This window comes from Pinus tabuliformis, chromosome 8 (assembly GCF_031772625.1).
Source record: "Pinus tabuliformis cultivar Carrire ecotype Pingquan chromosome 8, CPIR1, whole genome shotgun sequence".
In the NCBI taxonomy this organism is placed as follows: Eukaryota; Viridiplantae; Streptophyta; class Pinopsida; order Pinales; family Pinaceae; genus Pinus; species Pinus tabuliformis.
In genome coordinates, this window is record NC_142294.1 from 1,693,418,206 (window position 1) to 1,693,426,531 (window position 8,326).

At 34.7% G+C, this 8,326-nt stretch overlaps 1 long non-coding RNA gene across 5 annotated transcripts; it reads left to right on the top strand.

The window, feature by feature from the left end:
- The first annotated feature begins 3,021 nt into the window (after positions 1–3,021).
- Positions 3,022–8,016, top strand: LOC149242770 (uncharacterized). 5 transcript variants are annotated; one of them, XR_016246666.1, is made up of 3 exons: positions 3,094–3,799; positions 3,969–4,095; positions 7,672–8,016. It is a non-coding gene; the product is annotated as an uncharacterized LOC149242770 (long non-coding RNA). The 5 variants fall into 5 exon arrangements; XR_016246667.1 differs by having other exon boundaries at positions 3,022–5,943; XR_016246668.1 differs by lacking the exon at positions 7,672–8,016 and having other exon boundaries at positions 3,022–3,929; positions 3,969–6,006.
- The last annotated feature ends 310 nt before the right edge of the window (positions 8,017–8,326 follow it).

Below are 8,326 nucleotides of genomic sequence, written 5' to 3' on the forward strand. Positions count from 1 at the left end.
CTGCGAGCCTCTCTCTAAATTTAAGCTAGAATAGATGCAAGCTTGCTATTGGCTAGGATTGATTTAGAGATCATCAATTTAATGATTATGCTTGAGTCGCCTATAATTATCAATGACTTTGTCTTAATTTCACTTACTAGAATGAGACTTTAAAAAAGAGCATATGCATAAACTTGATTATTTGTGAACTTCCCTAATCCCCAAGCAAAAGTTGTTTCAAGTTGTCCCTTGGGATCAAGGATGACTCCTCTTACACCTATCACCCCTAGATATATAGAATGTTGAGATATTTGCAATACATTGATTTATAGAAGCAATAAAACCTAGCATGCAATGTTTCATATAAATAGAATTTTGAGAACAATAAGGTTGGAGAAAGAACTTATTTATATTAGAAATAAAGAGAAATAAGGTATGACCTTTGCTATAATATCCCGAGTTAAGAGTTTGCATAGTCTTCTAAATGAACTTCCTTTTTCTTTAATCCATCTAAAAATATGAGGAAACTAGCAATGATGGTAAAAAATAGCCAAAAAAAAAAAAAAAAAACACATTGAGATTTATTACTATAAACTCTGTTTTTTATTTATTATATGCATCTTATTACTTTCTTAATGTTCACCCTCTTTATCATAGAACTTTATTACATTATTATTATCCTCCTTAATACTTTTGAAACATTTTTTTCCATAATACTTTCTAAATTATAAATTATATTTAGTAAATTTCAAAGTATCACATTGATCTAAAACATATACATAATAGTGATTGATTAAAATTTGCACATAATTGCATGTATTAAGAATTAGAGTAAATCCATTTTAATTCCATATTTAACCAATATTAAAAAAATAAAATAAAATGATATCTTAGTAACTTTGACCTTTTTTCTCATATAACTTTATAATTTTATACACATTTTATTCGTGCAGAGAGGTGCACTTCAACCTAGTATGGACAAGATGATGTCTTCAACGAAGAGATGTTGTCCTGTGCTGTCTTATTATGTTATGTAAACATTTTGACTTAGTCAAATTACATAAAATTAAAAATTAAATTAAATAATAAAATAAATTAGAAAATAAAATTAATAATTACTAGTTAAAACATTTTGACTTGGTCAAATAACATAAAAATATAAATAAAATAAAATAAAAAAATAAAATTAATAATCAAACCAATCTAGATCCATCTTAACTCTAGATCTACTAAAAGTAGAGAGGGCCCAAATCTCTTGAAGTGCAAACCTTTCTTAGAGTAAAAAGAGATTGGATCCCTCTTTAAGGGTTGGTAAATCAAGAATTAAGATTGATCTCGGTTAGTTAATAAACTTTATTTAAAAAAACAAAATTATAACTTTATTATTAAAAAATTAATATATGAGTTAAAAATATATACTTTAAAAAAATATGCAACAAGATTCTTAACCATGGTGAATTCATCCCATTTTACTATGAAAATTTATTTGTAAATAGCTTTCGTTACAATATCATGGGCTAATAACATGACCTCATGTACAATCATAACTCCACAATATTTAAATATTTTTTTAATTAATCAATTTAATTAAAAGGGTTGAAAGTGCATAATTAATTTTAATATAAATTTCAACTTTTGATCGTGTGATTATTATTAAAAATAATTTAGAATATTTTATGCAGTTTAAATCCCTACTATCCACTAAATAATTATTGATAATTTAATTAAAAGTCTGGAAACCATATTCACTAGCCTAGATCCATCTTAACTGTGGATCTACCAATCTCCTAGATCTATCTTAACTCTGATCTACCAAGTGCCGAGCGAGATCAAATCTGGGATCAAATCGCTTTTCACTCTAAAAGAGGTTTGCACCTCAAGGGATTTAACCACTCTCAGTGCTCGGTAGATTCAGAGTTAAATGGATCTAGACTGGTTTAATTATTAATAATTGATAGTTGATAATTATTAATTATTTTTATGAAATTTGACCTAGTCAAAATAATTTAATTAATAATTGTAATTATTAATTTTATCACTATATTTTATTTATTTTTAATTGTATTTTAATTGTTATGCAATTTGACCGAGTCAAAATTTATTTTAAATTATTATTATCATTAATTATTAAAAAATGAATATATGAATTAAACATATATGTTTAACCATGGAAAACTATGGAGATTAACCATACATGTTGTTTTGTAAATATATTTTGTGACAATACCATAATCCAATGACTTAGCAATAATCAAGTCCGAAAAACCATATGTGAAAACATGTTCATATGACAATATTTTTAACTAATTTATTTAATTAAAAAAATTAGAAAACTCACAATTACTATTGAAATAATCACTGTTATTTTTTTTAATGAAAGTTAAATTTTTACTATTTATTTAATGAGTTGTCTATAATGCGATTTTTTGGAAATTTCGGTGACGGAATCCGGTGGAAGAAATTGAGGGTAAACCTTGATTTGTTGCAGTTAAAATGATTTTTTAACTGCATATTTGGATTCAGCACCCTCGAAAACTCCTGGGACGCTTTCATTGTGCAGAAACTAGCTATCAAACTTGCGATTCCAATAAATTCCTGCGGGATTTCGACCGGAAAAACCCGCCGGAAAAACTTTCAAAAAATCGCCTTATAGGCAACTGCTTTATTTAATAATTAAATTAAAATTTCAGAAATCTTATTCTAAAATAAACACGTCTATCGATATAATAAAAATTATAGATTTATTTATTTTAAATAAACCTTTTTTTAATTAAAAATGTTAAAATAAACACCAAACCATGAAAGTGGTTTAGTTTTTAAATTCTTGTGTTTATGCCTTCATAAACACAAACACGTGCCTTTCGACGATGAGTTACAATTCGGTCAGTTTGTGCATGCATGCGTCTCAAAGTAAACACGTGCATGCAAACACGTTGCCCACAGATTAGGGTTTTAACGCCTGGTAATTTAACCGTAATGTCAGACTCAATACTATTTTTATGTATGAATTCCTAAAAATAAACCAGTTGTGGAGAAATTAGGAATTTAGGGTTTCAACATGCGGTTGTTAAACAGCAATCTCATGGTCAAACCCATCTGTTTACGCAATGTATTACTAAAGTTAAACACGGTATGGACCCATTAGGGTTTTTAACAACAGCAATCTCATGGTCAAACTCATCTGTTTACGCAATGTATGACTAAAGTTAAACACTGTATGGACCCATTAGGGTTTTAACGTGCCGCAGCAATCTCAGGTTTGAGTCCTCTATTTATGCATGTATACAACCATCAACACGATGCCGATAGGTTAGGGTTTTAATGTGTGGCTGTGAAAGGCAATCTCACCCTCGTTCCGCTGACCCTAGCAGCTATCTGTTACAGAGCAATCTCTTGCTCTCACTCTGCCCTCCCAAACAGTGATAACGGTGAGAAATAAGCGAGACAATGGTTTCGGTATCCAAGAAATTATGTACTATTGTTTCTTGATCCCCGCGGCGTGGTTTCCTTCAAACAAGAAGTCCACGGGCCGTATCAATTTCCTATATCAAATACACCCAAACCCCTCTCACGCTGCATCCCCTCCCGCTCTTTGAATCAGCGTTCCCGTGTACATACTCATTACTGAAGCAGAAATTGTTCCAGATCTGATAACTTTGAACAATGTTATCAATTGTCATTGTCAAACAGGAATAATGGATCATGCAATCAAAGTGATTGAAGGAAAGGAACTGCATGGCTATGTTCCAAAAGTTGTAACCTTCACGGGGATTTCCAAAGTCGGCAAGATGGAGGACGCTCTCAAGCTTTCAATTAAGTGGTGAGCAAACTAACGTGCTCCTGATCTTATTCTGTATAGGTTCTCATGGGTTCTGCTGGACCGTGAAAAACCACGAGCCGTTCGGGTAAGTCGGCAAGATGGAGGACGCTCTCAAGCTTTCAATTAAGTGGTGAGCAAACTAACGTGCTCCTGATCTTATTCTGTATAGGTTCTCATGGGTTCTGCTGGACCGTGAAAAACCACGAGCCGTTCGGGTTGGCAGTTGTTATGCCGTGAAAGGGCCACGGCACTGACAATCACATTTAGCACACTCATGGATCGACTGTGTAGAGAAGGTAAGCTCGAAGAGACCAAGAAACCACTGCATCTGATGTTAAGAGAAGGGCATAGCCTCTAGATCCTTAGATTTACTGCTCTGATTGATGGTCTTTGCAAAAAAGCAAGTTGTACGAAGCTCTTCAATGAAGTTCCCATCAAAACATATGCCCTAATATTATCACCTCCTGTGCACTTATTGACGTTTTTTTGCTAGAAAACTCTTCATTAAGTGCATTGTAGGTGGCAACATTAGGGCATATGTTTTTGTTGGCGATTTACATTGCACTTATTGATGGTTTCTAGAAAGAAGTCAAGCTTGACGACGCTACGAAATTTTTCTGTGAAATGATCGACAAAAACAAATGCCCTAATCTTGTCAATTAGAATGCACTTATTGAGGGTTTATGTGAGGGAGCAAGTTGGAGGAGGCTATGAAGCTCTTTCATGGGGTGCCCTAATTTTGTCACACAGTTTTCTTAATTTGATGGTTTCTGCAATGAATGAAAGTTGAATAAGGCTAGGAAGCTTTTCTATGAAATGCCAACCAGAACCTATGCCCTTTTTTTTGTGACATGCAAGGAAATTATTGATTGTAAGGAAGGGCAATGGAACGAAGCCGACAAAGTTTTGGTGCTTCATTAGATGTTCGATAAGGAGTAGAATCCAAAAGGTGTCACATCGACTTTCGTTTATTTAGGATCTTTGCCGTGAAGCAAGTTGGACGAACCTCTTCAATGAAGTTTCCAACAAAACATATGCCCTAATATTATCACCTCCTGTGCACTTATTGACTGTTTTGGCTAGAAAGCTCTTCATTAAGCGCACTGTAGGTGACAACATTAGGGCATATGTTTTTGTTGGTGTTTTACATTGCACTTATTGATGGTTCCTAGAAAGAAGGCAAGCTTGACCAGGCTACTAAACTTTTCTGTGAAATTATGACAAAAAGAAATGCTCTAATCTTGTCATGTACAATCCACTTATTGAGGGTTTATGTGAGGGGCCAAGTTGGAGGAGGTTATGAAGCTCTTTCATATGGTGCCCAGCAAAAACATATTTCATAATTTTGTCACATACAGTTTTCATATTGATGGTTGCTGCAAGGAATGAAAGTGGGATAAGGCTAGGAAGCTCTTCTATGAAATGCCCAACGAGAGTCTATGCCCTTATCTTGTGACATGCAAGGCAATTATTGATGGTTTCTGCAAGGAAGGGCAATGGAAGGAAGCCACCAAAGTGCTTCATGATAAACTTCTTTTATTTATCATCTTTGGCGAGCTGTTAGACGTTATGGTGCAAATATGCAATCAGCCTAATGCAGACACATATAACACATCTATAAATGGGTTTTGCAAGGTGGTTAATCTAGAAGGCAGGGGCTCTCCTTCAAGAGATACAGGAGAGAGGTTGTAGCCCTCACCTGGTTATTTCTAATACATCAGTAAATGGATTTTGCAAGTCTAGCAGGATAGATGAAGCTCAACACCTTGAGATGCCAAAGCAAAGTTTGAGCTCTGATGTTGTTGCATACAGCACATTAATGTGTGGACTCTGCAAAGTGGGTAATCTTAAGGTGACAATAAAGTTATATAAGCAGTTGAAAGCTAGTGGTCATGTCCCAGATGTGATTAAATATAGCACTCTCACAGATGGACTATGAAAGGAAGGCATACCTGCAGAGGTCAACTGGTTCTGCACGAGATCTTAGAAAATGGTTTTACACTTTACAATTTACGTTAAATAACAATCTCCTAAGATATTGCTGAAATGAAAATAGCAAGATTGGGTTATGGGGACTGAATTGCAATTGCTGAAGTGCAGGGATTATTTTGGTGACAATGTGGTAGGCAAGCTATTCGAAACAGGTAAAGGTAATTGCAAGTTTACACTTTATGAAATAGACTAACCTCAGTGAGTTTGCAACTTTACATATTTCTTTGATATCCCCTCTTTTTGTTATGGTTTTGACTTTGAAGCCGTGGGAAACAGTTTGTTGCCTGTGTTGCATTTACCAACTATAGATCTATTGATTAGTGCTTTGAAACTGTTTAGAGCATACAGTGAGTAGTAATCATTGTCATTGCTTTTTTATTTGACATTTCGTTTTTTATTAGACATCTGCAGATACTTGGATATCTTGTCTATGCTGACCAAATTCGAACAGCTAAGACAACTATCATCTTGATCTGTCTTTTTTGATCCTGGAGCAATCACCTTGGTTTAGTCTCTCAGTTGGAGAGGACATTGTTTAGAGACTATTGCATTTTTTAATCAAAGTGTTTTCATTTGTCAGAAGGGAATGTGTGTTTGATTTGATCTCCAGAGTGTTAACAACAAGCAATAGAAGTTGGTTCAGTCTACAGGCCCATGACCCAAATAAAGCCAAATGGCCACAGGACCTTTTCACCTGGAACCCCTGGCATGGGGCCTCCGATAGTGCAATTGCCATCAAGCAGTGCCCAGAGGTTAAGTGTGAATATCTAACACTGTCATTATCAATGATCAGCTTCAAATTATTTTGCAGCTCTGGCATGGGCGTTAAAACCCTATATGTACATGCCATCTTAAAGAAAGGATCATTCCTGGCCAAACTGAGTCCTCAATTCACTTGGTCTACCCCTATGATCTGTACGATCATTCCCAGACCAAACTGAGTCCTCCTCAATCCTTTGATGTAGCCCTATGACCTGTATGATCATTCCCAGACCAAACTGAATCCTCAATCCTCTTGGTCACCCCTATCACCTGTACGGTTGCTTAGTTATTGCTCCTGTCATGTACTGCTCTAATTTTTTTCTTAAAATTGGAAGGAGATATCAACCCTGATCTTGATTTGATGTTGATAGTTTTTACAGTGTTTGAATTGTTTACATTGTTGCATGATATCGTATGATCATTCCCAGACCAAACTGAATCCTCAATCCTCTTGGTCACCCCTATCACCTGTACGGTTGCTTATAAGTTATAGTTATTGCTCCTTATAGTTATCGCTCCTGTCATGTACTGCTCTAATTTTTTTCTTAAAATTGGAAGGAGATATCAACCCTGATCTTGATTTGATGTTGATAATTTTTACAGTGTTTGAATTGTTTACATTGTTGCATGATATCGTATGTTCCTATGCATTCTATGTGGATGTGTAATAGTGTTTCCTATTTTTGTGATAACAGTCTTAGTAACATATTATAGAACTACTTTCTTATGTATTCTTGTAACATGTCTGAGATATAAATTGTGCAACTGTATTTTTTCTGAGCTTGCAATTTTGTTCGAATATGTGATATATACAGTGACTTTCTTTTAGATGTTTTACCTCCCTATCACATAACTAGTCAGATCAAACCATGAAAAGGGCATTTCACATTCAATATGCCTCCGTAATGCATTTGCTGCCCATAAACATTGTACTTTTCATCTCTTACTTGTCTTTTTGAATCTCTATCTGGGTCATGTGAGGGCTCAACATGCATCTTCTTCACTGGTCTTGGCATCTGCACATTTGGACCAAGCTGCAAATTTGATATTCCATGGGACTCTTCACTTACAATTAGTCAATCTCTTCGCCATTTGACATTTGTATTGGTTGTCATCAGATGGGATCCATGTGACTGCTTATGCTTCAGCTTCTTAACTGTTGAATCTGGTTGAGGAAATTTTACAGAATGCTCTCCTATATCAGAAACTCATCAGCAACCTTCTGCTGTTGACAGTGTTCCACGCTAAGAAGAAAAACAGTCTACTTTTATTAGAAGGTTGACAGCTTCTGGTTTAAATGTGCATCATATGTCTATCCTGTTGACAGGGTGTATAATCTTCAGGGTATTGACCAACCAAGGAGCAGATGATGCCTTTTTGAAACAGTGAAAATTTTAAAGGAAAAACTTCAGCATTAGGTGAAATTTGAGCAGTTAAAATACTGAAGGGGTGAACTTTTTATACTGTAAAACTTTCTAAAGTGTAGCCAATAAAATATTCTTAGGCTATAATTAGTTAATTACCCTATATTAGCGGTAAACATTTTTTCAGCCTAACTTATATTTCACCTGCCCATCCTCGAGAATTCAGATCAAGATTGTCCTAAAATTGTGAAGTGTGGTACACACTATAATCCACCCTGGGGTTGATGAATCTTCCATGTCTATTCTTTGCAACACTGCAGTTCAGTTCGGATTAATGAGCCTTTTATGTGGATTCTTTTAGAACTGCAGATGCATCGAGGTGAAATTTTGTGGGAGACTTTAAAATTTA